General features: G+C 41.8%; 101 pseudogenes; all 101 read left to right on the top strand.

Moving 5' to 3' along the window:
- Window positions 1–52: 52 nt before the first annotated feature.
- LOC142675203 (5S ribosomal RNA) lies at window positions 53–171 on the top strand (annotated as a pseudogene).
- Window positions 172–610: 439 nt separating this feature from the next.
- Window positions 611–729, top strand: LOC142675261 (5S ribosomal RNA; annotated as a pseudogene).
- Window positions 730–796: 67 nt separating this feature from the next.
- LOC142675877 (5S ribosomal RNA) lies at window positions 797–915 on the top strand (annotated as a pseudogene).
- Window positions 916–982: 67 nt separating this feature from the next.
- On the top strand, window positions 983–1,101 carry LOC142675394 (5S ribosomal RNA; annotated as a pseudogene).
- A 67-nt stretch (window positions 1,102–1,168) lies between these two features.
- Window positions 1,169–1,287, top strand: LOC142675393 (5S ribosomal RNA; annotated as a pseudogene).
- Window positions 1,288–1,540: 253 nt separating this feature from the next.
- Window positions 1,541–1,659, top strand: LOC142675817 (5S ribosomal RNA; annotated as a pseudogene).
- A 439-nt stretch (window positions 1,660–2,098) lies between these two features.
- On the top strand, window positions 2,099–2,217 carry LOC142675129 (5S ribosomal RNA; annotated as a pseudogene).
- A 67-nt stretch (window positions 2,218–2,284) lies between these two features.
- Window positions 2,285–2,403, top strand: LOC142675363 (5S ribosomal RNA; annotated as a pseudogene).
- Window positions 2,404–2,470: 67 nt separating this feature from the next.
- LOC142675803 (5S ribosomal RNA) lies at window positions 2,471–2,589 on the top strand (annotated as a pseudogene).
- Window positions 2,590–2,656: 67 nt separating this feature from the next.
- LOC142675873 (5S ribosomal RNA) lies at window positions 2,657–2,775 on the top strand (annotated as a pseudogene).
- A 67-nt stretch (window positions 2,776–2,842) lies between these two features.
- On the top strand, window positions 2,843–2,961 carry LOC142675354 (5S ribosomal RNA; annotated as a pseudogene).
- Window positions 2,962–3,028: 67 nt separating this feature from the next.
- On the top strand, window positions 3,029–3,147 carry LOC142675533 (5S ribosomal RNA; annotated as a pseudogene).
- Window positions 3,148–3,400: 253 nt separating this feature from the next.
- On the top strand, window positions 3,401–3,519 carry LOC142675723 (5S ribosomal RNA; annotated as a pseudogene).
- A 67-nt stretch (window positions 3,520–3,586) lies between these two features.
- Window positions 3,587–3,705, top strand: LOC142675341 (5S ribosomal RNA; annotated as a pseudogene).
- Window positions 3,706–3,772: 67 nt separating this feature from the next.
- LOC142675220 (5S ribosomal RNA) lies at window positions 3,773–3,891 on the top strand (annotated as a pseudogene).
- A 67-nt stretch (window positions 3,892–3,958) lies between these two features.
- Window positions 3,959–4,077, top strand: LOC142675615 (5S ribosomal RNA; annotated as a pseudogene).
- Window positions 4,078–4,144: 67 nt separating this feature from the next.
- LOC142675553 (5S ribosomal RNA) lies at window positions 4,145–4,263 on the top strand (annotated as a pseudogene).
- Window positions 4,264–4,330: 67 nt separating this feature from the next.
- Window positions 4,331–4,449, top strand: LOC142675705 (5S ribosomal RNA; annotated as a pseudogene).
- Window positions 4,450–4,516: 67 nt separating this feature from the next.
- Window positions 4,517–4,635, top strand: LOC142675322 (5S ribosomal RNA; annotated as a pseudogene).
- Window positions 4,636–4,702: 67 nt separating this feature from the next.
- Window positions 4,703–4,821, top strand: LOC142675315 (5S ribosomal RNA; annotated as a pseudogene).
- A 67-nt stretch (window positions 4,822–4,888) lies between these two features.
- LOC142675388 (5S ribosomal RNA) lies at window positions 4,889–5,007 on the top strand (annotated as a pseudogene).
- A 253-nt stretch (window positions 5,008–5,260) lies between these two features.
- LOC142675163 (5S ribosomal RNA) lies at window positions 5,261–5,379 on the top strand (annotated as a pseudogene).
- Window positions 5,380–5,632: 253 nt separating this feature from the next.
- On the top strand, window positions 5,633–5,751 carry LOC142675708 (5S ribosomal RNA; annotated as a pseudogene).
- Window positions 5,752–5,818: 67 nt separating this feature from the next.
- LOC142675425 (5S ribosomal RNA) lies at window positions 5,819–5,937 on the top strand (annotated as a pseudogene).
- Window positions 5,938–6,004: 67 nt separating this feature from the next.
- On the top strand, window positions 6,005–6,123 carry LOC142675868 (5S ribosomal RNA; annotated as a pseudogene).
- Window positions 6,124–6,561: 438 nt separating this feature from the next.
- LOC142675447 (5S ribosomal RNA) lies at window positions 6,562–6,680 on the top strand (annotated as a pseudogene).
- Window positions 6,681–6,747: 67 nt separating this feature from the next.
- On the top strand, window positions 6,748–6,866 carry LOC142675679 (5S ribosomal RNA; annotated as a pseudogene).
- A 67-nt stretch (window positions 6,867–6,933) lies between these two features.
- Window positions 6,934–7,052, top strand: LOC142675727 (5S ribosomal RNA; annotated as a pseudogene).
- A 245-nt stretch (window positions 7,053–7,297) lies between these two features.
- On the top strand, window positions 7,298–7,416 carry LOC142675717 (5S ribosomal RNA; annotated as a pseudogene).
- Window positions 7,417–7,483: 67 nt separating this feature from the next.
- LOC142675867 (5S ribosomal RNA) lies at window positions 7,484–7,602 on the top strand (annotated as a pseudogene).
- A 438-nt stretch (window positions 7,603–8,040) lies between these two features.
- LOC142675247 (5S ribosomal RNA) lies at window positions 8,041–8,159 on the top strand (annotated as a pseudogene).
- Window positions 8,160–8,226: 67 nt separating this feature from the next.
- Window positions 8,227–8,345, top strand: LOC142675520 (5S ribosomal RNA; annotated as a pseudogene).
- Window positions 8,346–8,412: 67 nt separating this feature from the next.
- On the top strand, window positions 8,413–8,531 carry LOC142675703 (5S ribosomal RNA; annotated as a pseudogene).
- A 67-nt stretch (window positions 8,532–8,598) lies between these two features.
- On the top strand, window positions 8,599–8,717 carry LOC142675196 (5S ribosomal RNA; annotated as a pseudogene).
- A 59-nt stretch (window positions 8,718–8,776) lies between these two features.
- Window positions 8,777–8,895, top strand: LOC142675716 (5S ribosomal RNA; annotated as a pseudogene).
- A 67-nt stretch (window positions 8,896–8,962) lies between these two features.
- Window positions 8,963–9,081, top strand: LOC142675216 (5S ribosomal RNA; annotated as a pseudogene).
- Window positions 9,082–9,307: 226 nt separating this feature from the next.
- Window positions 9,308–9,426, top strand: LOC142675754 (5S ribosomal RNA; annotated as a pseudogene).
- Window positions 9,427–9,493: 67 nt separating this feature from the next.
- On the top strand, window positions 9,494–9,612 carry LOC142675704 (5S ribosomal RNA; annotated as a pseudogene).
- A 67-nt stretch (window positions 9,613–9,679) lies between these two features.
- LOC142675724 (5S ribosomal RNA) lies at window positions 9,680–9,798 on the top strand (annotated as a pseudogene).
- Window positions 9,799–9,865: 67 nt separating this feature from the next.
- Window positions 9,866–9,984, top strand: LOC142675824 (5S ribosomal RNA; annotated as a pseudogene).
- Window positions 9,985–10,051: 67 nt separating this feature from the next.
- LOC142675226 (5S ribosomal RNA) lies at window positions 10,052–10,170 on the top strand (annotated as a pseudogene).
- A 67-nt stretch (window positions 10,171–10,237) lies between these two features.
- Window positions 10,238–10,356, top strand: LOC142675899 (5S ribosomal RNA; annotated as a pseudogene).
- A 253-nt stretch (window positions 10,357–10,609) lies between these two features.
- LOC142675470 (5S ribosomal RNA) lies at window positions 10,610–10,728 on the top strand (annotated as a pseudogene).
- Window positions 10,729–10,795: 67 nt separating this feature from the next.
- On the top strand, window positions 10,796–10,914 carry LOC142675494 (5S ribosomal RNA; annotated as a pseudogene).
- Window positions 10,915–10,981: 67 nt separating this feature from the next.
- Window positions 10,982–11,100, top strand: LOC142675821 (5S ribosomal RNA; annotated as a pseudogene).
- Window positions 11,101–11,159: 59 nt separating this feature from the next.
- On the top strand, window positions 11,160–11,278 carry LOC142675658 (5S ribosomal RNA; annotated as a pseudogene).
- A 67-nt stretch (window positions 11,279–11,345) lies between these two features.
- Window positions 11,346–11,464, top strand: LOC142675818 (5S ribosomal RNA; annotated as a pseudogene).
- A 67-nt stretch (window positions 11,465–11,531) lies between these two features.
- Window positions 11,532–11,650, top strand: LOC142675175 (5S ribosomal RNA; annotated as a pseudogene).
- A 67-nt stretch (window positions 11,651–11,717) lies between these two features.
- LOC142675335 (5S ribosomal RNA) lies at window positions 11,718–11,836 on the top strand (annotated as a pseudogene).
- Window positions 11,837–11,903: 67 nt separating this feature from the next.
- Window positions 11,904–12,022, top strand: LOC142675798 (5S ribosomal RNA; annotated as a pseudogene).
- Window positions 12,023–12,081: 59 nt separating this feature from the next.
- LOC142675733 (5S ribosomal RNA) lies at window positions 12,082–12,200 on the top strand (annotated as a pseudogene).
- Window positions 12,201–12,267: 67 nt separating this feature from the next.
- LOC142675852 (5S ribosomal RNA) lies at window positions 12,268–12,386 on the top strand (annotated as a pseudogene).
- A 254-nt stretch (window positions 12,387–12,640) lies between these two features.
- On the top strand, window positions 12,641–12,759 carry LOC142675493 (5S ribosomal RNA; annotated as a pseudogene).
- A 67-nt stretch (window positions 12,760–12,826) lies between these two features.
- On the top strand, window positions 12,827–12,945 carry LOC142675715 (5S ribosomal RNA; annotated as a pseudogene).
- A 67-nt stretch (window positions 12,946–13,012) lies between these two features.
- On the top strand, window positions 13,013–13,131 carry LOC142675236 (5S ribosomal RNA; annotated as a pseudogene).
- Window positions 13,132–13,198: 67 nt separating this feature from the next.
- LOC142675504 (5S ribosomal RNA) lies at window positions 13,199–13,317 on the top strand (annotated as a pseudogene).
- Window positions 13,318–13,384: 67 nt separating this feature from the next.
- On the top strand, window positions 13,385–13,503 carry LOC142675426 (5S ribosomal RNA; annotated as a pseudogene).
- Window positions 13,504–13,570: 67 nt separating this feature from the next.
- On the top strand, window positions 13,571–13,689 carry LOC142675726 (5S ribosomal RNA; annotated as a pseudogene).
- Window positions 13,690–13,756: 67 nt separating this feature from the next.
- Window positions 13,757–13,875, top strand: LOC142675747 (5S ribosomal RNA; annotated as a pseudogene).
- Window positions 13,876–13,934: 59 nt separating this feature from the next.
- Window positions 13,935–14,053, top strand: LOC142675714 (5S ribosomal RNA; annotated as a pseudogene).
- Window positions 14,054–14,120: 67 nt separating this feature from the next.
- Window positions 14,121–14,239, top strand: LOC142675722 (5S ribosomal RNA; annotated as a pseudogene).
- A 67-nt stretch (window positions 14,240–14,306) lies between these two features.
- On the top strand, window positions 14,307–14,425 carry LOC142675255 (5S ribosomal RNA; annotated as a pseudogene).
- A 67-nt stretch (window positions 14,426–14,492) lies between these two features.
- LOC142675333 (5S ribosomal RNA) lies at window positions 14,493–14,611 on the top strand (annotated as a pseudogene).
- A 67-nt stretch (window positions 14,612–14,678) lies between these two features.
- LOC142675132 (5S ribosomal RNA) lies at window positions 14,679–14,797 on the top strand (annotated as a pseudogene).
- A 67-nt stretch (window positions 14,798–14,864) lies between these two features.
- LOC142675208 (5S ribosomal RNA) lies at window positions 14,865–14,983 on the top strand (annotated as a pseudogene).
- Window positions 14,984–15,050: 67 nt separating this feature from the next.
- LOC142675869 (5S ribosomal RNA) lies at window positions 15,051–15,169 on the top strand (annotated as a pseudogene).
- Window positions 15,170–15,423: 254 nt separating this feature from the next.
- LOC142675492 (5S ribosomal RNA) lies at window positions 15,424–15,542 on the top strand (annotated as a pseudogene).
- A 67-nt stretch (window positions 15,543–15,609) lies between these two features.
- LOC142675381 (5S ribosomal RNA) lies at window positions 15,610–15,728 on the top strand (annotated as a pseudogene).
- A 67-nt stretch (window positions 15,729–15,795) lies between these two features.
- LOC142675491 (5S ribosomal RNA) lies at window positions 15,796–15,914 on the top strand (annotated as a pseudogene).
- Window positions 15,915–15,981: 67 nt separating this feature from the next.
- LOC142675369 (5S ribosomal RNA) lies at window positions 15,982–16,100 on the top strand (annotated as a pseudogene).
- A 67-nt stretch (window positions 16,101–16,167) lies between these two features.
- LOC142675606 (5S ribosomal RNA) lies at window positions 16,168–16,286 on the top strand (annotated as a pseudogene).
- Window positions 16,287–16,353: 67 nt separating this feature from the next.
- Window positions 16,354–16,472, top strand: LOC142675770 (5S ribosomal RNA; annotated as a pseudogene).
- A 67-nt stretch (window positions 16,473–16,539) lies between these two features.
- LOC142675357 (5S ribosomal RNA) lies at window positions 16,540–16,658 on the top strand (annotated as a pseudogene).
- A 439-nt stretch (window positions 16,659–17,097) lies between these two features.
- On the top strand, window positions 17,098–17,216 carry LOC142675765 (5S ribosomal RNA; annotated as a pseudogene).
- A 253-nt stretch (window positions 17,217–17,469) lies between these two features.
- LOC142675189 (5S ribosomal RNA) lies at window positions 17,470–17,588 on the top strand (annotated as a pseudogene).
- A 67-nt stretch (window positions 17,589–17,655) lies between these two features.
- LOC142675673 (5S ribosomal RNA) lies at window positions 17,656–17,774 on the top strand (annotated as a pseudogene).
- A 67-nt stretch (window positions 17,775–17,841) lies between these two features.
- Window positions 17,842–17,960, top strand: LOC142675490 (5S ribosomal RNA; annotated as a pseudogene).
- A 67-nt stretch (window positions 17,961–18,027) lies between these two features.
- On the top strand, window positions 18,028–18,146 carry LOC142675313 (5S ribosomal RNA; annotated as a pseudogene).
- A 67-nt stretch (window positions 18,147–18,213) lies between these two features.
- Window positions 18,214–18,332, top strand: LOC142675141 (5S ribosomal RNA; annotated as a pseudogene).
- A 67-nt stretch (window positions 18,333–18,399) lies between these two features.
- On the top strand, window positions 18,400–18,518 carry LOC142675909 (5S ribosomal RNA; annotated as a pseudogene).
- A 67-nt stretch (window positions 18,519–18,585) lies between these two features.
- On the top strand, window positions 18,586–18,704 carry LOC142675202 (5S ribosomal RNA; annotated as a pseudogene).
- Window positions 18,705–18,771: 67 nt separating this feature from the next.
- LOC142675344 (5S ribosomal RNA) lies at window positions 18,772–18,890 on the top strand (annotated as a pseudogene).
- A 226-nt stretch (window positions 18,891–19,116) lies between these two features.
- On the top strand, window positions 19,117–19,235 carry LOC142675586 (5S ribosomal RNA; annotated as a pseudogene).
- A 67-nt stretch (window positions 19,236–19,302) lies between these two features.
- On the top strand, window positions 19,303–19,421 carry LOC142675332 (5S ribosomal RNA; annotated as a pseudogene).
- Window positions 19,422–19,488: 67 nt separating this feature from the next.
- LOC142675650 (5S ribosomal RNA) lies at window positions 19,489–19,607 on the top strand (annotated as a pseudogene).
- A 67-nt stretch (window positions 19,608–19,674) lies between these two features.
- LOC142675672 (5S ribosomal RNA) lies at window positions 19,675–19,793 on the top strand (annotated as a pseudogene).
- Window positions 19,794–19,860: 67 nt separating this feature from the next.
- On the top strand, window positions 19,861–19,979 carry LOC142675487 (5S ribosomal RNA; annotated as a pseudogene).
- Window positions 19,980–20,046: 67 nt separating this feature from the next.
- Window positions 20,047–20,165, top strand: LOC142675311 (5S ribosomal RNA; annotated as a pseudogene).
- Window positions 20,166–20,232: 67 nt separating this feature from the next.
- LOC142675140 (5S ribosomal RNA) lies at window positions 20,233–20,351 on the top strand (annotated as a pseudogene).
- Window positions 20,352–20,418: 67 nt separating this feature from the next.
- On the top strand, window positions 20,419–20,537 carry LOC142675907 (5S ribosomal RNA; annotated as a pseudogene).
- A 67-nt stretch (window positions 20,538–20,604) lies between these two features.
- Window positions 20,605–20,723, top strand: LOC142675649 (5S ribosomal RNA; annotated as a pseudogene).
- Window positions 20,724–20,790: 67 nt separating this feature from the next.
- LOC142675589 (5S ribosomal RNA) lies at window positions 20,791–20,909 on the top strand (annotated as a pseudogene).
- A 438-nt stretch (window positions 20,910–21,347) lies between these two features.
- LOC142675486 (5S ribosomal RNA) lies at window positions 21,348–21,466 on the top strand (annotated as a pseudogene).
- A 67-nt stretch (window positions 21,467–21,533) lies between these two features.
- On the top strand, window positions 21,534–21,652 carry LOC142675485 (5S ribosomal RNA; annotated as a pseudogene).
- Window positions 21,653–22,090: 438 nt separating this feature from the next.
- LOC142675484 (5S ribosomal RNA) lies at window positions 22,091–22,209 on the top strand (annotated as a pseudogene).
- Window positions 22,210–22,276: 67 nt separating this feature from the next.
- On the top strand, window positions 22,277–22,395 carry LOC142675320 (5S ribosomal RNA; annotated as a pseudogene).
- Window positions 22,396–22,462: 67 nt separating this feature from the next.
- Window positions 22,463–22,581, top strand: LOC142675648 (5S ribosomal RNA; annotated as a pseudogene).
- Window positions 22,582–22,648: 67 nt separating this feature from the next.
- Window positions 22,649–22,768, top strand: LOC142675147 (5S ribosomal RNA; annotated as a pseudogene).
- A 253-nt stretch (window positions 22,769–23,021) lies between these two features.
- Window positions 23,022–23,140, top strand: LOC142675343 (5S ribosomal RNA; annotated as a pseudogene).
- Window positions 23,141–23,207: 67 nt separating this feature from the next.
- Window positions 23,208–23,326, top strand: LOC142675671 (5S ribosomal RNA; annotated as a pseudogene).
- Window positions 23,327–23,393: 67 nt separating this feature from the next.
- Window positions 23,394–23,512, top strand: LOC142675483 (5S ribosomal RNA; annotated as a pseudogene).
- Window positions 23,513–23,550: the final 38 nt, after the last annotated feature.

Genomic DNA, 23,550 nt, shown 5'->3' with positions numbered 1-23,550 from the left:
TAGATTTTGTTTCACAATCGATTAAAAAGGACTATGGATTAAAGCATTTGATGTCAGTGGCCATTCTATTCTGAATGTGCCTGCTCTCGTCAGATCGCAGAAGTTACACAGCTTAAGGCCTCGCTAGTACCAGTGTGGGAGACTGTCTGGGAATCCGTGGTGCGGTTGACTTTTTATTATGTTGTTTAGATTTTGTTTCACAATAGATTAAATAGGACTATGGATTAAGGCTTTTAATGTTAATGGCCATTCTAAGCTGAATGTGCCTGCTCTTGTCAGATCGCGGAAGTTACACAGCTTAAGGCCTCGCTAGTACCAGTGTTGGAGACTGTCTTGGAATCTGTGGTGAGGTTGACTTTTTATTATGTCGTTTAGATTTTGTTTCACAATCGATTAAAAAGGACTATGGATTAAAGCATTTAATGTCAATGGCCATTCTAAGCTGAATGTGCCTGCTCTCGTTAGATCGCAGAAGTTACACAGCTTAACGCCTCCCTAGTACCAGTGTGGGAGACTGTCTGGGAGTCCGTGGTGCGGTTGACTTTTTATTATGTCGTTTAGATTTTGTTTCACAATAGATTAAATAGGACTATGGATTAAATCATTTAACGTCAATGGCCATTCTAAGCTGAATGTGCCTGCTCTCGTCAGATCGCAGAAGTTACCCAGCTTAAGGCCTCGCTAGTACCAGTGTGGGAGACTGTCTCGGAATCCGTTGTGCGGTTGACTTTTTATTATGTCGTTTAGATTTTGTTTCACAATCGATTAAAAAGGACTATGGATTAAAGCATTTCATGTCAATGGCCATTCTAAGCTGAATGTGCATGCTCTCGTTAGATCGCAGAAGTTAAACAGCTTAACGCCTCGCTAGTACCAGTGTGGGAGACTGTCTGGGAATCCGTGGTGCGGTTGACTTTTTATTATTTCGTTTAGATTTTGTTTCACAATAGATTAAATAGGACTATGGATTAAAGCATTTAACGTCAATGGCCATTCTAAGCTGAATGTGCCTGCTCTCGTCAGATCGCAGAAGTTACACAGCTTAAGGCCTCGCTAGTACCAGTGTGGGAGACTGTCTGGGAATCCGTGGTGCGGTTGACTTTTTATTATGTCGTTTAGATTTTGTTTCACAATAGATTAAATAGGACTATGGATTAAGGCTTTTAATGTCAATGGCCATTCTAAGCTGAATGTGCCTGCTCTCGTCAGATCGCAGAAGTTACACAGCTTAAGGCCTCGCTAGTACCAGTGTGGGAGACTGTCTGGGAATCCGTGGTGCGGTTGACTTTTTATTATGTCGTTTAGATTTTGTTTCACAATCGATTAAAAAGGACTATGGATTAAAGCATTTAATGTCAATGGCCATTCTAATCTGAATGTGCCTGCTCTCGTTAGATCGCAGAAGTTACACAGCTTAACGCCTCCCTAGTACCAGTGTGGGAGACTGTCTGGGAATCCGTGGTGCGGTTGACTTTTTATTATGTTGTTTAGATTTTGTTTCACAATAGATTAAATAGGACTATGGATTAAATCATTTAACGTCAATGGTCATTCTAAGCTGAATGCGCCTGCTCTCGTCAGATCGCAGAAGTTACACAGCTTAAGGCCTCGCTAGTACCAGTGTGGGAGACTGTCTGAGAATCCGTGGTGCGGTTAACTTTTTATTATGTCGTTTAGATTTTGTTTCACAATCGATTAAAAAGGACTATGGATTAAAGCATTTAATGTCAATGGCCATTCTAAGCTGAATGTGCCTGCTCTCGTTAGATCGCAGAAGTTACACAGCTTAACGCCTCCCTAGTACCAGTGTGGGAGACTGTCTGGGAATCCGTGGTGCGGTTCACATTTTATTATGTCGTTTAGATTTTGTTTCACAATAGATTAAATAGGACTATGGATTAAATCATTTCACGTCAATGGCCATTCTAAGCTGAATGTGCCTGCTCTCGTCAGATCGCAGAAGTTACCCAGCTTAAGGCCTCGCTAGTACCAGTGTGGGAAACTGTCTCGGAATCCGTTGTGCGGTTGAATTTTTATTATGTCGTTTAGATTTTTTTTCACAATCGATTAAAAAGGACTATGGATTAAAGCATTTAATGTCAATGGCCATTCTAAGCTGAATGTCCCTGCTCTCGTCAGATCGCAGAAATTACACAGCTTAAGGCCTCGCTAGTACCAGAGTGGGAGACTGTCTGGGAATCCGTGGTGCTGTTGACTTTTTATTATGTCGTTTAGATTTTGTTTCACAATCGATTAAAAAGGACTATGGATTAAAGCATTTAATGTCAATGGCCATTCTAAGCTGAATGTGCCTTCGCTCGTCAGATCGCAGAAGTTACACAGCTTAAGGCCTCGCTAGTACCAGTGTGGGAGACTGTCTGGGAATCCGTGGTGCGGTTGACTTTTTATTATGTCGTTTAGATTTTGTTTCACAATCGATTAAAAAGGACTATGGATTAAAGCATTTAACGTCAATGGCCATTCTAAGCTGAATGTGCCTGCTCTCGTCAGAACGCAGAAGTTACATAGCTTAAGTCCTCGCTAGTACCAGTGTGGGAGACTGTCTGGGAATCCGTGGTGCGGTTGACTTTTTATTATGTTGTTTAGATTTTGTTTCACAATAGATTAAATAGGACTATGGATTAAGGCTTTTAATGTCAATGGCCATTCTAAGCTGAATGTGCCTGCTCTCGTCAGAGCGCAGAAGTTACACAGCTTAAAGCCTCGCTAGTACCAGTGTGGGAGACTGTCTGGGAATCCGTGGTGCGGTTGACTTTTTATTATGTCGTTTAGATTTTGTTTCATAATCGATTAAAAAGGACTATGGATTAAAGCATTTAAAGTCAGTGGCCATTCTAAGCTGAATGTGCCTGCTCTCGTTGGATCGCAGAAGTTACACAGCTTAACGCCTCGCTAGTACCAGTGTGGGAGACTGTCTGGGAATCCGTGGTGCGGTTGACTTTTTATTATGTCGTTTAGAATTTGTTTCACAATAGATTAAATAGGACTATGGATTAAAGCATTTAACGTCAATGACCATTCTAAGCTGAATGTGCCTGCTCTCGTCCGAACGCAGAAGTTACACAGCTTAAGGCCTCGCTAGTACCAGTGTGGGAGACTGTCTGGGAATCCGTGGTGCGGTTGACTTTTTATTATGTCGTTTAGATTTTGTTTCACAATAGATTAAATAGGACTATGGATTAAAGCATTTAACGTCAATGGCCATTCTAAGCTGAATGTGCCTGCTGTCGTCAGATCGCAGAAGTTACACAGCTAAAGGCTTCGCTAGTACCAGTATGGGAGACTGTCTGGGAATCTGTGGTGCGGTTGACTTTTTATTATGTTGTTTAGATTTTGTTTCACAATAGATTAAATAGGACTATGGATTAAGGCTTTTAATGTCAATGGCCATTCTAAGCTGAATATGCCTGCTCTCGTCAGATCGCAGAAGTTACACAGCTTAAGGCCTCGCTAGTACCAGTGTGGGAGACTGTCTGGGAATCCATGGTGCGGTTGACTTTTTATTATGTCGTTTAGATTTTGTTTCACAATCGATTAAAAAGGACTATGGATTAAAGCATTTAAAGTCAATGGCCATTCTAAGCTGAATGTGCCTGCTCTCGTTAGATCGCAGAAGTTACACAGCTTAACGCCTCGCTAGTACCAGTGTGGGAGACTGTCTGGGAATCCGTGGTGCGGTTGAATTTTTATTATGTCGTTTAGATTTTGTTTCACAATCGATTAAAAAGGACTATGGATTAAAGCATTTAAAGTCAATGGCCATTCCAAGCTGAATGTGCCTGCTCTCGTCAGATCGCAGAAGTTACACAGCTTAAGGCCTCGCTAGTACCAGTGTGGGAGACTGTCTGGGACTCCGTGGTGCGGTTGACTTTTTATTATGTCGTTTAGATTTTGTTTCACAATCGATTAAAAAGGACTATGGATTAAAGCATTTAATGTCAATGGCCATTCTAAGATGAATGTGCCTGCTCTCGTCAGATCGCAGAAATTACACAGCTTAAGGCCTCGCTAGTACCAGTGTGGGAGACTGTCTGGGAATCCGTGGTGCGGTTGACTTTTTATTATGTCGTTTAGATTTTGTTTCACAATAGATTAAATAGGACTATGGATTAAAGCATTTAACGTCAATGGCCATTCTAAGCTGAATGTGCCTGCTCTCGTCAGAACGCAGAAGTTACACAGCTTAAGGCCTCGCTAGTACCAGTGTGGGAGACTGTCTGGGAATCCGTGGTGCGGTTGAATTTTTATTATGTCGTTTAGATTTTGTTTCACAATCGATTAAAAAGGACTATGGATTAAAGCATTTAACGTCAATGGCCATTCTAAGCTGAATGTCCCTGCTCTCGTCAGATCGCAGAAGTTACACAGCTTAAGGCCTCGCTAGTACCAGTGTGGGAGACTGTCTGGGAATCCGTGGAGCGGTTGACTTTTTATTATGTCGTTTAGATTTTGTTTCACAATCGATTAAAAAGGACTATGGATTAAAGCATTTAATGTCAATGGCCATTCTAAGCTGAATGTACCTGCTCTCGTTAAATCGCAGAAGTTACACAGCTTAACGCCTCGCTAGTACCAGTGTGGGAGACTGTCTGGGAATCCGTGGTGCGGTTGACTTTTTATTATGTCGTTTAGATTTTGTTTCACAATAGATTAAATAGGACTATGGATTAAAGCATTCAACGTCAATGGCCATTCTAAGCTGAATGTGCCTGTTCTCGTCAGTTCGCAGAAGTTACACAGCTTAAGGCCTCGCTAGTACCAGTGTGGGAGACTGCCTGGGAATACGTGGTGCGGTTAAATTTTCATTATGTCGTTTAGATTTTGTTTCACAATCGATTAAAAAGGACTATGGATTAAAGCATTTAATGTCAATGGCCATTCTAAGCTGAATGTCCCTGCTCTCGTCAAATTGCAGAAGTTACACAGCTTGAGGCCTCGCTAGTACCAGTGTGGGAGACTGTCTGGGAATCCGTGGTGCGGTTGACTTTTTATTATGTCGTTTAGATTTTGTTTCACAATCAATTAAAAAGGACTATGGATTAAAGCATTTAATGTCAATGGCCATTCTAAGCTGAATGTGCCTGGTCTCGTCAGATCGCAGAAGTTACACAGCTTAAGGCCTCGCTAGTACCAGTGTGGGAGACTGTCTGGAAATCCGTGGTGCGGCTGCCTTTTTATTATGTCGTTTAGATTTTGTTTCACAATCGATTAAAAAGGACTATGGATTAAAGCATTTCATGTCAATGGCCATTCTAAGCTGAATGTGCCTGCTCTCGCCAGATCGCAGAAGTTACACAGCTTAAGGCCTCGCTAGTACCAGTGTGGGAGACTGTCTGCGAATCCGTGGTGCGGTTGACTTTTTATTATGTCGTTTAGATTTTGTTTCACAATCGATTAAAAAGGACTATGGATTAAAGCATTTAAAGTCAATGGCCATTCTCAGCTGAATGTGCCTGCTCTCGTTAGATCGCAGAAGTTACACAGCTTAACGCCTCGCTAGTACCAGTGTGGGAGACTGTCTAGGAATCCGTGGTGCGGTTGAGTTTTTATTATGTCGTTTAGATTTTGTTTCACAATCGATTAAAAAGGACTATGGATTAAAGCCTTTAATGTCAATGGCCATTCTAAGCTGAATGTCCCTGCTCTCGTCAGATCGCAGAAGTTACACAGCTTAAGGCCTCGCTGGTACCAGTATGGGAGACTGTCTGGGAATGCGTGGTGCGGTTGACTTTTTATTATGTTGTTTAGATTTTGTTTCACAATAGATTAAATAGGACTATGGATTAAGGCTTTTAATGTCAATGGCCATTCTAAGCTGAATGTGCCTGCTCTCGTCTGATCGCAGAAGTTACACAGCTTAAGGCCTCGCTAGTACCAGTGTGGGAGACTGTCTGGGAATCCGTGGTGCGGTTGACTTTTTATTATGCCGTTTAGATTTTGTTTCACAATCGATTAAAAAGGACTATGGATTAAAGCATTTAATGTCAATGGCCATTCTAAGCTGAATGTGCCTGCTCTCGTTAGATCGCAGAAGTTACACAGCTTAACGCCTCGCTAGTACCAGTGTGGGTGACTGTCTGGGAATCCGTGGTGCGGTTGACTTTTTATTATGTCGTTTAGATTTTGTTTCACAATAGATTAAATAGGACTATGGATTAAAGCATTTAACGTCAATGGCCATTCTAAGCTGAATGTGCCTGCTCTCGTCAGATCGCAGAAGTTACACAGCTTAAGGCCTCGCTAGTACCAGTGTGGGAGACTGTCTGGAATCCGTGGAGCGGTTGAATTTTTATTATGTCGTTTAGATTTTGTTTCACAATAGATTAAATAGGACTATGGATTAAAGCATTTAACGTCAATGGCCATTCTAAGCTGAATGTGCCTGCTCTCGTTAGATCGCAGAAGTTACACAGCTTAAGGCCTTGCTAGTACCAGTGTGGGAGACTGTCTGGGAATCCGTGATGCGGTTAACTTTTTATTATGTCGTTTAGATTTTGTTTCACAATCGATTAAAAAGGACTATGGATTAAAGCATTTAATGTCAATGGCCATTCTAAGCTGAATGTGCCTGCTCTCGTCAGATCGCAGAAGTTACACAGCTTAAGGCCTCGCTAGTACCATTGTGGGAGACTGTCTGGGAATCCGTGGTGCGGTTGACTTTATATTATGTCGTTTAGATTTTGTTTCACAATAGATTAAATAGGACTATGGATTAAGGCTTTTAATGTCAATGGCCATTCTAAGCTGAATGTGCCTGCTCTCATCAGATCGCAGAAGTTACACAGCTTAAGGCCTCGCTAGTACCAGTGTGGGAGACTGTCTGGGAATCCGTGGTGCGGTTGACTTTTTATTATGTTGTTTAGATTTTGTTTCACAATAGATTAAATAGGTCTATGGATTAAGGCTTTTAATGTCAATGGCCATACTAAGCTGAATGTGCCTGCTCTCGTCAGATCGCAGAAGTTACACAGCTTAAGGCCTCGCTAGTACCAGTGTGGGAGACTGTCTGGGAATCTGTGGTGCGGTTGACTTTTTATTATGTTGTTTAGATTTTGTTTCACAATAGATTAAATAGGACTATGGATTAAGGCTTTTAATGTCAATGGCCATTCTAAGCTGAATGTGACTGCTATCGTCAGATCGCAGAAGTTACACAGCTTAAGTCCTCGCTAGTACAAGTGTGGGAGACTGTCTGGGAATCTGTGGTGCCGTTGACTTTTTATTATGTCGTTTAGATTTTGTTTCACAATCGATTAAAAAGGACTATGGGTTTAATGTCAATGGCCATTCTAAGCTGAATGTCCCTGCTCTCGTCAGATCGCAGAAGTTACACAGCTTAAGGCCCCGCTAGTACCAGTGTGGGAGACTGTCTGGGAATCCGTGGTGCGGTTGCCTTTTTATTATGTCGTTTAGATTTTGTTTCACAATAGATTAAATAGGACTATGGATTAGAGCATTTAATGTCAATGGCCATTCTAAGCTGAATGTGCCTGCTCTCGTTAGATCGCAGAAGTTACACAGCTTAACGCCTCGCTAGTACCAGTGTGGGTGACTGTCTGGGAATCCGTGGTGCGGTTGACTTTTTATTATGTCGTTTAGATTTTGTTTCACAATAGATTAAATAGGACTATGGATTAAAGCATTTAACGTCAATGGCCATTCTAAGCTGAATGTGCCTGCTCTCGTCCGATCGCAGAAGTTACACAGCTTAAGGCCTCGCTAGTACCAGTGTGGGAGACTGTCTGGAATCCGTGGAGCGGTTGAATTTTTATTATGGCGTTTAGATTTTGTTTCACAATAGATTAAATAGGACTATGGATTAAAGCATTTAACGTCAATGGCCATTCTAAGCTGAATGTGCCTGCTCTCGTTAGATCGCAGAAGTTACACAGCTTAAGGCCTTGCTAGTACCAGTGTGGGAGACTGTCTGGGAATCCGTGATGCGGTTAACTTTTTATTATGTCGTTTAGATTTTGTTTCACAATCGATTAAAAAGGACTATGGATTAAAGCATTTAATGTCAATGGCCATTCTAAGCTGAATGTGGCTGCTCTCGTCAGATCGCAGAAGTTACACAGCTTAAGGCCTCGCTAGTACCAGTGTGGGAGACTGTCTGGGAATCCGTGGTGGGGTTGACTTTATATTATGTCGTTTAGATTTTGTTTCACAATAGATTAAATAGGACTATGGATTAAGGCTTTTAATGTCAATGGCCATTCTAAGCTGAATGTGCCTGCTCTCATCAGATCGCAGAAGTTACACAGCTTAAGGCCTCGCTAGTACCAGTGTGGGAGACTGTCTGGGAATCCGTGGTACGGTTGACTTTTTATTATGTTGTTTAGATTTTGTTTCACAATAGATTAAATAGGTCTATGGATTAAGGCTTTTAATGTCAATGGCCATACTAAGCTGAATGTGCCTGCTCTCGTCAGATCGCAGAAATTACACAGCTTAAGGCCTCGCTAGTACCAGTGTGGGAGACTGTCTGGGAATCTGTGGTGCGGTTGACTTTTTATTATGTTGTTTAGATTTTGTTTCACAATAGATTAAATAGGACTATGGATTAAGGCTTTTAATGTCAATGGCCATTCTAAGCTGAATGTGACTGCTCTCGTCAGATCGCAGAAGTTACACAGCTTAAGTCCTCGCTAGTACAAGTGTGGGAGACTGTCTGGGAATCTGTGGTGCCGTTGACTTTTTATTATGTAGTTTAGATTTTGTTTCACAATCGATTAAAAAGGACTATGGATTTAATGTCAATGGCCATTCTAAGCTGAATGTCCCTGCTCTCGTCAGATCGCAGAAGTTACACAGCTTAAGGCCCCGCTAGTACCAGTGTGGGAGACTGTCTGGGAATCCGTGGTGCGGTTGCCTTTTTATTATGTCGTTTAGATTTTGTTTCACAATAGATTAAATAGGACTATGGATTAGAGCATTTAACGTCAATGGCCATTCTAAGCTGAATGTGCCTGCTCTCGTCAAATCGCAGAAGTTACACAGCTTAAGGCCTCGCTAGTACCAGTGTGGGAGACTGTCTGGGAATCCGTGGTGCGGTTGAATTTTTATTATGTCGTTTAGATTTTGTTTCACAATCGATTAAAAAGGACTATGGATTAAAGCATTTAATGTCAATGGCCATTCTAAGCTGAATGTACCTGCTCTCGTTAGATCGCAGAAGTTACACAGCTTAACGCCTCGCTAGTACCAGTGTGGGAGACTTTTTATTATGTCGTTTAGATTTTTTTTCACAATAGATTAAATAGGACTATGGATTAAAGCATTTAACGTCAATGGCCATTCTAAGCTCAATGTGCCTGCTCTCGTCAGAACGCAGAAGTTACACAGCTTAAGGCCTCGCTAGTACCAGTGTGGGAGACTGTCTGGGAATCCGTGGTGTGGTTGACTTTTTATTATGTTGTTTAGATTTTGTTTCACAATAGATTAAATAGGACTATGGATTAAGGCTTTTAATGTCAATGGCCATTCTAAGCTGAATGTGCCTGCTCTCGTCAGATCGCAGAAGTTACACAGCTTAAGGCCTCGCTAGTACCAGTGTGGGAGACTGTCTGGGAATCCATGGTGCGGTTGACTTTTTATTATGTCGTTTAGATTTTGTTTCACAATAGATTAAATAGGACTATGGATTAAAGCATTTAACTTCAATGGCCATTCTAAGCTGAATGTGCCTGCTCTCGTCGGATCGCAGAAGTTACACAGCTTAAGGCCTCGCTAGTACCAGTGTGGGAGACTGTCTGGGAATCCGTGGTGCGGTTGACTTTTTATTATGTCGTTTAGATTTTGTTTCACAATAGATTAAATAGGACTATGGATTACAGCATTTAATGTCAATGGCCATTCTAAGCTGAATGTGCTTGCTCTCGTCAGATCGCAGAAGTTACACAGCTTAAGGCCTCGCTAGTACCAGTGTGGGAGACTGTCTGGGAATCCGTGGTGCGGTTGAATTTTTATTATGTCGTTTAGATTTTGTTTCACAATCGATTAAAAAGGACTATGGATTAAAGCATTTAATGTCAATGGCCATTCTAAGCTGAATGTCCCTGCTCTTGTCAGATCGCAGAAGTTACACAACTTAAGGCCTCGCTAGTACCAGTGTGGGAGACTGTCTGGGAATCCGTGGTGCGGTTGACTTTTTATTATGTCGTTTAGATTTTGTTTCACAATCGATTAAAAAGGACTATGGATTAAAGCATTTAATGTCAATGGCCATTCTAAGCTGAATGTCCCTGCTCTCGTCAGATCGCATAAGTTACACAGCTTAAGGCCTCACTAGTACCAGTGTGGGAGACTGTCTGGGAATCCGTGGTGCGGTTGACTATTTATTATGTCGTTTAGATTTTGTTTCACAATCGATTAAAAAGGACTATGGATTAAAGCATTTAATGTCAATGGCCATTCTAAGCTGAATGTGCCTGCCCTCGTTATATCGCAGAAGTTACACAGCTTAAGGCCTCGCTAGTACCAGTGTGGGAGACTGTCTTGGAATCCGTGGTGCGGTTGACTTTTTATTATGTCGTTTAGATTTTGTTTCACAATAGATTAAATAGGACTATGGATTAAAGCATTTAATGTCAATGGCCATTCTAAGCTGAATGTGCCTGCTCTCGTCAGAACGCAGAAGTTACACAGCTTAAGGCCTCGCTAGTACCAGTGTGGGAGACTGCCTGGGAATCCGTGGTGCGGTTGACTTTTTATTATGTCGTTTAGATTTTGTTTCACAATCGATTAAAAAGGACTATGGATTACAGCTTTTAATGTCAATGGCCATTCTAAGCTGAATGTCCCTGCTCTCGTCAGATCGCAGAAGTTACACAGCTTAAGGCCTCGCTAGTACCAGTGTGGGAGACTGTCTGGGAATCCGTGGTGCGGTTGACTTTTTATTATGTTGTTTAGATTTTGTTTCACAATAGATTAAATAGGACTATGGATTAAGGCTTTTAATGTCAATGGCCATACTAAGCTGAATGTGCCTGCTCTCGTCAGAGCGCAGAAGTTACACAGCTTAAGGCCTCGCTAGTACCAGTGTGGGAGACTGTCTGGGAATCCGTGGAGCGGTTGAATTTTTATTATGTCGTTTAGATTTTGTTTCACAATCGATTAAAAAGGACTATGGATTTAATGTCAATGGCCATTCTAAGCTGAATGTCCCTGCTCTCGTCAGATCGCAGAAGTTACACAGCTTAAGGCCTCGCTAGTACCAGTGTGGGAGACTGTCTGGGAATCCGTGGTGCGGTTGCCTTTTTATTATGTCGTTTAGATTTTGTTTCACAATAGATTAAATAGGACTATGGATTAAAGCATTTAACGTCAATGGCCATTCTAAGCTGAATGTGCCTGCTCTCGTCAGAACGCAGAAGTTACACAGCTTAGGGCCTCGCTAGTACCAGTGTGGGAGACTGTCTGGGAATCCGTGGTGTGGTTGAATTTTTATTATGTCGTTTAGATTTTGTTTCACAATCGATTAAAAAGGACTATGGATTAAAGCATTTAATGTCAATGGCCATTCTAAGCTGAATGTCCCTGCTCTCGTCAGATCGCAGAAGTTACACAGCTTAAGGCCTCACTAGTACCAGTGTGTGAGACTGTCTGGGAATCCGTGGTGCGGTTGACTTTTTATTATGTTGTTTAGATTTTGTTTCACAATTGATTAAAAAGGACTATAGATTAAAGCATTTAATGTCAATGGCCATTCTAAGCTGAATGTGCCTGCTCTCGTTAGATTGCAGAAGTTACACAGCTTAACGCCTCGCTAGTACCAGTGTGGGAGACTGTCTGGGAATCCGTGGTGCGGTTGACTTTTTATTATGTCGTTTAGATTTTGTTTCACAATAGATTAAATAGGACTATGGATTAAAGCATTTAACGTCAATGGCTATTCTAAGCTGAATGTGCCTGCTCTCGTCAGATCGCAGAAGTTACACAGCTTAAGGCCTCGCTAGTACCAGTGTGGGAGACTGTCTGGGAATCCGTGGTGCGGTTGAATTTTTATTATGTCGTTTAGATTTTGTTTCACAATCGATTAAAAAGGACTTTGGATTTAATGTCAATGGCCATTCTAAGCTGAATGTCCCTGCTCTCGTCAGATCGCAGAAGTTACACAGCTTAAGGCCCCGCTAGTACCAGTGTGGGAGACTGTCTGGGAATCCGTGGTGCAGTTGCCTTTTTATTATGTCGTCTAGATTTTGTTTCACAATAGATTAAATAGGACTATGGATTAAAGCATTTAACGTCAATGGCTATTCTAAGCTGAATGTGCCTGCTCTCGTCAGAACGCAGAAGTTACACAGCTTAAGGCCTCGCTAGTACCAGTGTGGGAGACTGTCTGGGAATCCGTGGTGTGGTTGAATTTTTATTATGTCGTTTAGATTTTGTTTCACAATAGATTAAATAGGACTATGGATTAGAGCATTTAACGGCAATGGCCATTCTAAGCTGAATGTGCCTGCTCTCGTCAGATCGCAGAAGTTACACAGCTTAAGCCCTCGCTAGTATCAGTGTTTGGAGACTGTCTGGGAATCCGTGGTGCGGTTGACTTTTTATTATGTCGTTTAGATTTTGTTTCACAATCGATTAAAAAGGACTATGGATTAAAGCATTTAATGTCAATGGCCATTCTAAGCTGAATGTCCCTGCTCTCGTCAGATCGCAGAAGTTACACAGCTTAAGGCCTCGCTAGTACCAGTGTGGGAGACTGTCTGGGAATCCGTGGTGCGGTTGACTTTTTATTATGTCGTTTAGATTTTGTTTCACAATCGATTAAAAAGGACTATGGATTAAAGCATTTAATGTCAATTGCCATTCTAAGCTGAATGTGCCTGCTCTCGTCAGATCGCAGAAGTTACACAGCTTAAGGCCTCGCTAGTACCAGTGTGGGAGACTGTCTGGGAATCCGAGGTGCGGTTGACTTTTTATTATGTCGTTTAGATTTTGTTTCACAATCGATTAAAAAGGACTATGGATTAAAGCATTTAATGTCAATGGCCATTCTAAGCTGAATGTCCCTGCTCTCGTCAGATCGCGGAAGTTACACAGCTTAAGGCCTCGCTAGTACCAGTGTGTGAGACTGTCTGGGAATCCGTGGTGCGGTTGACTTTTTATTATGTTGTTTAGATTTTGTTTCACAATAGATTAAATAGGACTATGGATTAAGGCTTTTAATGTCAATGGCCATTCTAAGCTGAATGTGCCTGCTCTCGTCAGATCGCAGAAGTTACACAGCTTAAGGCCTCGCTAGTACCAGTGTGGGAGACTGTCTGGGAATACGTGGTGTGGTTGACTTTTTAATATGTCGTTTAGATTTTGTTTCACAATCGATTAAAAAGGACTATGGATTAAAGCATTTAATGTCAATGGCCATTCTGAGCTGAATGTGCCTGCTCTCGTCAGATCGCAGAAGTTACACAGCTTAAGGCCTCGCTAGTACCAGTGTGGGAGACTGTCTGGGAATCCGTGGTGCGGTTGACTTTTTATTATGTCGTTTAGATTTTGTTTCACAATCGATTAAATAGCACTATGGATTAAAGCATTTAACGTCAATGGCCATTCTAAGCTGAATGTGCCTGCTCTCGTCAGATCGCAGAAGTTACACAGCTTAAGGCCTCGCTAGTACCAGTGTGGGAGACTGTCTGGGAATCCGGGGTGCGGTTGAATTTTTATTATGTCGTTTAGATTTTGTTTCACAATCGATTAAAAAGGACTATGGATTAAAGCATTTAATGTCAATGGCCATTCTAAGCTGAATGTCCCTGCTCTCGTCAGATCGCAGAAGTTACACAGCTTAAGGCCTCGCTAGTACCAGTGTGGGAGACTGTCTGGGAATCCGTGGTGCGGTTGAATTTTTATTATGTCGTTTAGATTTTGTTTCACAATCGATTAAAAAGGACTATGGATTTAATGTCAATGGCCATTCTAAGCTGAATGTCCCTGCTCTCGTCAGATCGCAGAAGTTACACAGCTTAAGGCCCCGCTAGTACCAGTGTGGGAGACTGTCTGGGAATCCGTGGTGCGGTTGCCTTTTTATTATGTCGTTTAGATTTTGTTTCACAATAGATTAAATAGGACTATGGATTAAAGCATTTAACGTCAATGGCCATTCTAAGCTGAATGTGCCTGCTCTCGTCAGAACGCAGAAGTTACACAGCTTAAGGCCTCGCTAGTACCAGTGTGGGAGACTGTCTGGGAATCCGTGGTGTGGTTGAATTTTTATTATGTCGTTTAGATTTTGTTTCACAATCGATTAAAAAGGACTATGGATTAAAGCATTTAATGTCAATAGCCATTCTAAGCTGAATGTCCCTGCTCTCGTAAGATCGCAGAAGTTACACAGCTTAAGGCCTCGCTAGTACCAGTGTGTGAGACTGTCTGGGAATCCGTGGTGCGGTTGACTTCTTATTATGTTGTTTAGATTTTGTTTCACAATTGATTAAAAAGGACTATAGATTAAAACATTTAATGTCAATGGCCATTCTAAGCTGAATGTGCCTGCTCTCGTTAGATTGCAGAAGTTACACAGCTTAACGCCTCGCTAGTACCAGTGTGGGAGACTGTCTGGGAATCCGTGGTGCGGTTGACTTTTTATTATGTCGTTTAGATTTTGTTTCACAATAGATTAAATAGGACTATGGATTAAAGCATTAATCGTCAATGGCTATTCTAAGCTGAATGTTCCTGCTCTCGTCAGATCGCAGAAGTTACACAGCTTAACGCCTCGTTAGTACCAGTGTGGGAGACTGTCTGGGAATCCGTGGTGCGGTTGACTTTTTATTATGTCGTTTACATTTTGTTTCACAATAGATTAAATAGGACTATGGATTAAAGCATTTAACGTCAATGGCCATTCTAAGCTGAATGTGCCTGCTCTCGTCAGATCGCAGAAGTTGCACAGCTTAAGGCCTCGCTAGTACCAGTGTGGGAGACTGTCTGGGAATCCGTGGTGCGGTTGAATTTTTATTATGTAGTTTAGATTTTGTTTCACAATCGATTAAAAAGGACTATGGATTAAGGCTTTTAATGTCAATGGCCATTCTAAGCTGAATGTGACTGCTCTCGTCAGATCGCAGAAGTTACACAGCTTAAGGCTTCGCTAGTACCAGTGTGGGAGACTGTCTGGGAATCCGTGGTGCGGTTGACTTTTTATTATGTCGTTTAGATTTTGTTTCACAATAGATTAAATAGGACTATGGATTAGAGCATTTAACGGCAATGGCCATTCTAAGCTGAATGTGCCTGCTCTCGTCAGATCGCAGAAGTTACACAGCTTAAGCCCTCGCTAGTATCAGTGTTTGGAGACTGTCTGGGAATCCGTGGTGCGGTTGACTTTTTATTATGTCGTTTAGATTTTGTTTCACAATCGATTAAAAAGGACTATGGATTAAAGCATTTAATGTCAATGGCCATTCTAAGCTGAATGTCCCTGCTCTCGTCAGATCGCAGAAGTTACACAGCTTAAGGCCTCGCTAGTACCAGTGTGGGAGACTGTCTGGGAATCCGTGGTGCGGTTGACTTTTTATTATGTCGTTTAGATTTTGTTTCACAATCGATTAAAAAGGACTATGGATTAAAGCATTTAATGTCAATGGCCATTCTAAGCTGAATGTGCCTGCTCTCGTCAGATCGCAGAAGTTACACAGCTTAAGGCCTCGCTAGTACCAGTGTGGGAGACTGTCTGGGAATCCGTGGTGCGGTTGACTTTTTATTATGTCGTTTAGATTTTGTTTCACAATCGATTAAAAAGGACTATGGATTAAAGCATTTAATGTCAATGGCCATTCTAAGCTGAATGTCCCTGCTCTCGTCAGATCGCAGAAGTTACACAGCTTAAGGCCTCGCTAGTACCAGTGTGGGAGACTGTCTGGGAATCCGTGGTGCGGTTGACTTTTTATTATGTCGTTTAGATTTTGTTTCACAATCGATTAAAAAGGACTATGGATTAAAGCATTTAATGTCAATGGCCATTCTAAGCTGAATGTGCCTGCTCTCGTCAGATCGCAGAAGTTACACAGCTTAAGGCCTCGCTAGTACCAGTGTGGGAGACTGTCTGGGAATCCGTGGTGCGGTTGACTTTTTATTATGTTGTTTAGATTTTGTTTCACAATAGATTAAATAGGACTATGGATTAAGGCTTTTAATGTCAATGGCCATTCTAAGCTGAATGTGCCTGCTCTCGTCAGATCGCAGAAGTTACACAGCTTAAGGCCTCGCTAGTAGCAGTGTGGGAGACTGTCTGGGAATCCGTGGTGCGGTTGACTTTTTATTATGTCGTTTAGATTTTGTTTCACAATCGATTAAAAAGGACTATGGATTAAAGCATTTAATGTCAATGGCCATTCTAAGCTGAATGTGCCTGCCCTCGTTAGATCGCAGAAGTTACACAGCTTAAGGCCTCGCTAGTACCAGTGTGGGAGACTGTCTGGGAATCCGTGGTGCGGTTGACTTTTTATTATGTTGTTTAGATTTTGTTTCACAATAGATTAAATAGGACTATGGATTAAGGCTTTTAATGTCAATGGCCATTCTAAGCTGAATGTGCCTGCTCTCGTCAGATCGCAGAAGTTACACAGCTTAAGGCCTCGCTAGTACCAGTGTGGGAGACTGTCTGGGAATCCGTGGTGCGGTTGACTTTTTATTATGTCGTTTAGATTTTGTTTCACAATCGATTAAAAAGGACTATGGATTAAAGCATTTAATGTTAATGGCCATTCTAAGCTGAATGTGCCTGCTCTCGTTAGATCGCAGAAGTTACACAGCTTAACGCCTCGCTAGAACCAGTGTGGGAGACTGTCTGGGAATCCGTGGTGCGGTTGACTTTTTATTATGTCGTTTAGATTTTGTTTCACAATCGATTAAAAAGGACTATGGATTAAAGCATTTAATGTTAATGGCCATTCTAAGCTGAATGTGCCTGCTCTCGTTAGATCGCAGAAGTTACACAGCTTAACGCCTCGCTAATACCAGTGTGGGAGACTGTCTGGGAATCCGTGGTGCGGTTGACTTTTTATTATGTCGTTTAGATTTTGTTTCACAATCGATTAAAAAAGACTATGGATTAAAGCATTTAATGTCAATGGCCATTCTAAGCTGAATGTGCCTGCTCTCGTCAGATCGCAGAAGTTACACAGCTTAAGGCCTCGCTAGTACCAGTGTGGGAGACTATCTGGGAATCCGTGGTGCGGTTGACTTTTTATTATGTCGTTTAGATTTTGTTTCACAATCGATTAAAAAGGACTATGGATTAAAGCATTTAATGTTAATGGCCATTCAAAGCTGAATGTGCCTGCTCTCGTTATATCGCAGAAGTTACACAGCTTAACGCCTCGCTAGAACCAGTGTGGGAGACTGTCTGGGAATCCGTGGTGCGGTTGACTTTTTATTATGTCGTTTAGATTTTGTTTCACAATCGATTAAAAAGGACTATGGATTAAAGCATTTAATGTTAATGGCCATTCTAAGCTGAATGTGCCTGCTCTCGTTAGATCGCAGAAGTTACACAGCTTAACGCCTCGCTAGTACCAGTGTGGGTGACTGTCTGGGAATCCGTGGTGCGGTTGACTTTTTATTATGTCGTTTAGATTTTTTTTCACAATAGATTAAATAGGACTATGGATTAAAGCATTTAACGTCAATGGCCATTCTAAGCTGCATGTGCCTGCTCTCGTCAGAACGCAGAAGTTACACAGCTTAAGGCCTCGCTAGTACCAGTGTGGGAGACTGTCTGGGAATCCGTGGTGCGGTTGAATTTTTATTATGTCGTTTAGATTTTGTTTCACAATCGATTAAAAAAGACTATGGATTAAAGCATTTAATGTCAATGGCCATTCTAAGCTGAATGTCCCTGCTCTCGTCAGATCGCAGAAGTTACACAGCTTAAGGCCTCGCTAGTACCAGTGTGGGAGACTGTCTGGGAATCCGTGGTGCGGTTGACTTTTTATTATGTTGGTTAGATTTTGTTTCACAATAGATTAAATAGGACTATGGATTAAGGCTTTTAATGTCGATGGCCATTCTAAGCTGAATGTGACTGCTCTCGTCAGATCGCAGAAGATACACAGCTTAAGGCCTCGCTAGTACCAGTGTGGGAGACTGTCTGGGAATCTGTGGTGCGGTTGACTTTTTATTATGTCGTTTAGATTTTGTTTCACAATCGATTAAAAAGGACTATGGATTAAAGCATTTAATGTCAATGGCCATTCTAAGCTGAATGTGCCTGCTCTCGTTAGATCGCAGAAGTTACACAGCTTAACGCCTCGCTAGTACCAGTGTGGGAGACTGTCTGGGAATCCGTGGTGCGGTTGACTTTTTATTATGTCGTTTAGATTTTGTTTCACAATAGATTAAATAGGACTATGGATTAGAGCATTTAACGTCAATGGCCATTCTAAGCTGAATGTGCCTGCTCTCGTCAGATCGCAGAAGTTACACAGCTTAAGTCCTCGCTAGTATCAGTGTGGGAGACTGTCTGGGAATCCGTGGTGCGGTTGACTTTTTATTATGTCGTTTAGATTTTGTTTCACAATAGATTAAATAGGACTATGGATTAAAACATTTAACGTCAATGGGCATTCTAAGCTGAATGTACCTGCTCTTGTCAGAACGCAGAAGTTACACAGCTTAAGGCCTCACTAGTACCAGTGTGGGAGACTGTCTGGGAATCCGTGGTGTGGTTGACTTTTTATTATGTTGTTTAGATTTTGTTTCACAATAGATTAAATAGGACTATGGATTAAGGCTTTTAATGTCAATGGCCATTCTAAGCTGAATGTGCCTGCTCTCGTCAGATCGCAGAAGTTACACAGCTTAAGGCCTCGCTAGTACCAGTGTGGGAGACTGTCTGGGAATCCGTGGTGCGGTTGACTTTTTATTATGTCGTTTAGATTTTGTTTCACAATCGATTAAAAAGGACTATGGATTAAAGCATTTAATGTCAATGGCCATTCTAAGCTGAATGTGCCTGCTCTCGTTAGATCGCAGAAGTTACACAGCTTAACGCCTCGCTAGTACCAGTGTGGGAGACTTTTTATTATGTCGTTTAGATTTTGTTTCACAATCGATTAAAAAGGACTATGGATTAAAGCATTTAATGTTAATGGCCATTCTAAGCTGAATGTCCCTGCTCTCGTCAGATCGCAGAAGTTACACAGCTTAAGGCCTCGCTAGTACCAGTGTGGGAGACTGTCTGGGAATCCGTGGTGCGGTTGACTTTTTATTATGTCGTTTAGATTTTGTTTCACAATCGATTAAAAAGGACTATGGATTAAAGCATTTAATGTCAATGGCCATTCTAAGCTGAATGTGCCTGCTCTCGTCAGATCGCAGAAGTTACACAGCTTAAGGCCTCGCTAGTACCAGTGTGGGAGACTGTCTGGGAATCCGTGGTGCGGTTGACTTTTTATTATGTTGTTTAGATTTTGTTTCACAATAGATTAAATAGGACTATGGATTAAGGCTTTTAATGTCAATGGCCATTCTAAGCTGAATGTGCCTGCTCTCGTCAGATCGCAGAAGTTACACAGCTTAAGGCCTCGCTAGTACCAGTGTGGGAGACTGTCTGGGAATCCGTGGTGCGGTTGAATTTTTATTATGTCGTTTAGATTTTTTTTCACAATAGATTAAATAGGACTATGGATTAAAGCATTTAACGTCAATGGCCATTCTAAGCTGCATGTGCCTGCTCTCGTCAGAACGCAGAAGTTACACAGCTTAAGGCCTCGCTAGTACCAGTGTGGGAGACTGTCTGGGAATCCGTGGTGCGGTTGAATTTTTATTATGTTGTTTAGATTTTGTTTCACAATCGATTAAAAAAGACTATGGATTAAAGCATTTAATGTCAATGGCCATTCTAAGCTGAATGTCCCTGCTCTCGTCAGATCGCAGAAGTTACACAGCTTAAGGCCTCGCTAGTACCAGTGTGGGAGACTGTCTGGGAATCCGTGGTGCGGTTGACTTTTTATTATGTTGGTTAGATTTTGTTTCACAATAGATTAAATAGGACTATGGATTAAGGCTTTTAATGTCGATGGCCATTCTAAGCTGAATGTGACTGCTCTCGTCAGATCGCAGAAGATACACAGCTTAAGGCCTCGCTAGTACCAGTGTGGGAGACTGTCTGGGAATCTGTGGTGCGGTTGACTTTTTATTATGTCGTTTAGATTTTGTTTCACAATCGATTAAAAAGGACTATGGATTAAAGCATTTAATGTCAATGGCCATTCTAAGCTGAATGTGCCTGCTCTCGTTAGATCGCAGAAGTTACACAGCTTAACGCCTCGCTAGTACCAGTGTGGGAGACTGTCTGGGAATCCGTGGTGCGGTTGACTTTTTATTATGTCGTTTAGATTTTGTTTCACAATAGATTAAATAGGACTATGGATTAGAGCATTTAACGTCAATGGCCATTCTAAGCTGAATGTGCCTGCTCTCGTCAGATCGCAGAAGTTACACAGCTTAAGTCCTCGCTAGTATCAGTGTGGGAGACTGTCTGGGAATCCGTGGTGCGGTTGACTTTTTATTATGTCGTTTAGATTTTGTTTCACAATAGATTAAATAGGACTATGGATTAAAGCACTTAACGTCAATGGCCATTCTAAGCTGAATGTGCCTGCTCTCGTCAGATCGCAGAAGTTACACAGCTTAAGGCCTCGCTAGTACCAGTGTGGGAGACTGTCTGGGAATCCGTGGTGCGGTTGAATTTTTATTATGTCGTTTAGATTTTGTTTCACAATCGATTAAAAAGGACTATGGATTAAAGCATTTAATGTCAATGGCCATTCTAAGCTGAATGTCCCTGCTCTCGTCAGATCGCAGAAGTTACACAGCTTAAGGCCTCGCTAGTACCAGTGTGGGAGACTGTCTGGGAATCCGTGGTGCGGTAGACTTTTTATTATGTCGTTTAGATTTTGTTTCACAATAGATTAAATAGGACTATGGATTAAAACATTTAACGTCAATGGGCATTCTAAGCTGAATGTGCCTGCTCTTGTCAGATCGCAGAAGTTACAGAGCTTAAGGCCTCGCTAGTATCAGTGTGGGAGACTGTCTGGGAATCCGTGGTGCGGTTGACTTTTTATTATGTCGTTTAGATTTTGTTTCACAATCGATTAAAAAGGACTATGGATTAAAGCATTTAATGTCAATGGCCGTTCTAAGCTGAATGTGCCTGCTCTCGTCAAATCGCAGAAGTTACACAGCTTAAGGCCTCGCTAGTACCAGTGTGGGAGACTGTCTGGGAATCCGTGGTGCGGTTGCTTTTTATTATGTTGTTTAGATTTTGTTTCACAATCGATTAAAAAGGACTATGGATTAAAGCATTTAATGTCAATGGCCATTCTAAGCTGAATGTCCCTGCTCTCGTCAGATCGCAGAAGTTACACAGCTTAAGGCCTCGCTAGTACCAGTGTGGGAGACTGTCTGGGAATCCGTGGTGCGGTTGACTTTTTATTATGTCGTTTAGATTTTGTTTCACAATCGATTAAAAAGGACTATGGATTAAAGCATTTAATGTCAATGGCCATTCTAAGCTGAATGTCCCTGCTCTCGTCAGATCGCAGAAGTTACACAGCTTAAGGCCTCGCTAGTACCAGTGTGGGAGACTGTCTGGGAATCCGTGGTGCGGTTGACTTTTTATTATGTCGTTTAGATTTTGTTTCACAATCGATTAAATAGGACTATGGATTAAAACATTTAACGTCAATGGGCATTCTAAGCTGAATGTGCCTGCTCTTGTCAGATCGCAGAAGTTACACAGCTTAAGGCCTCGCTAGTATCAGTGTGGGAGACTGTCTGGGAATCCGTGGTGCGGTTGACTTTTTATTATGTCGTTTAGATTTTGTTTCACAATCGATTAAAAAGGACTATGGATTAAAGCATTTAATGTCAATGGCCGTTCTAAGCTGAATGTGCCTGCTCTCGTCAAATCGCAGAAGTTACACAGCTTAAGGCCTCGCTAGTACCAGTGTGGGAGACTGTCTGGGAATCCGTGGTGCGGTTGCTTTTTATTATGTCGTTTAGATTTTGTTTCACAATCGATTAAAAAGGACTATGGATTAAAGCATTTAATGTCAATGGCCATTCTAAGCTGAATGTCCCTGCTCTCGTCAGATCGCAGAAGTTACACAGCTTAAGGCCTCGCTAGTACCAGTGTGGGAGACTGTCTGGGAATCCGTGGTGCGGTTGACTTTTTATTATGTCGTTTAGATTTTGTTTCACAATCGATTAAAAAGGACTATGGATTAAAGCATTTAATGTCAATGGCCATTCTAAGCTGAATGTGCCTGCTCTCGTCAGATCGCAGAAGTTACACAGCTTAAGGCCTCGCTAGTACCAGTGTGGGAGACTGTCTGGGAATCCGTGGTGCGGTTGACTTTTTATTATGTTGTTTAGATTTTGTTTCACAATAGATTAAATAGGACTATGGATTAAGGCTTTTAATGTCAATGGCCATTCTAAGCTGAATGTGCCTGCTCTCGTCAGATCGCAGAAGTTACACAGCTTAAGGCCTCGCTAGTACCAGTGTGGGAGACTGTCTGGGAATCCGTGGTGCGGTTGAATTTTTATTATGTCGTTTAGATTTTGTTTCACAATCGATTAAAAAAGACTATGGATTAAAGCATTTAATGTCAATGGCCATTCTAAGCTGAATGTGCCTGCTCTCGTCAGATCGCAGAAGTTACACAGCTTAAGGCCTCGCTAGTTACCAGTGTGGGAGACTGTCTGGGAATCCGTGGTGCGGTTGACTTTTTATTATGTCGTTTAGATTTTGTTTCACAATCGATTAAAAAGGACTATGGATTAAAGCATTTAATGTTAATGGCCATTCTAAGCTGAATGTGCCTGCTCTCGTTAGATCGCAGAAGTTACACAGCTTAACGCCTCGCTAGAACCAGTGTGGGAGACTGTCTGGGAATCCGTGGTGCGGTTGACTTTTTATTATGTCGTTTAGATTTTGTTTCACAATCGATTAAAAAGGACTATGGATTAAAGCATTTAATGTTAATGGCCATTCTAAGCTGAATGTGCCTGCTCTCGTTAGATCGCAGAAGTTACACAGCTTAACGCCTTGCTAGTACCAGTGTGGGAGACTGTCTGGGAATCCGTGGTGCGGTTGACTTTTTATTATGTCGTTTAGATTTTTTTTCACAATAGATTAAATAGGACTATGGATTAAAGCATTTAACGTCAATGGCCATTCTAAGCTGCATGTGCCTGCTCTCGTCAGAACGCAGAAGTTACACAGCTTAAGGCCTCGCTAGTACCAGTGTGGGAGACTGTCTGGGAATCCGTGGTGCGGTTGAATTTTTATTATGTCGTTTAGATTTTGTTTCACAATCGATTAAAAAAGACTATGGATTAAAGCATTTAATGTCAATGGCCATTCTAAGCTGAATGTCCCTGCTCTCGTCAGATCGCAGAAGTTACACAGCTTAAGGCCTCGCTAGTACCAGTGTGGGAGACTGTCTGGGAATCCGTGGTGCGGTTGACTTTTTATTATGTTGGTTAGATTTTGTTTCACAATAGATT

The sequence above is a fragment of the Rhinoderma darwinii genome, assembly GCF_050947455.1.
Source record: "Rhinoderma darwinii isolate aRhiDar2 chromosome 2 unlocalized genomic scaffold, aRhiDar2.hap1 SUPER_2_unloc_27, whole genome shotgun sequence".
NCBI classification, from domain to species: domain Eukaryota; kingdom Metazoa; phylum Chordata; class Amphibia; order Anura; family Rhinodermatidae; genus Rhinoderma; species Rhinoderma darwinii.
Note: the sequence above shows the minus strand (reverse complement) of the source record. Positions and strands in the feature narration are given on the sequence as shown.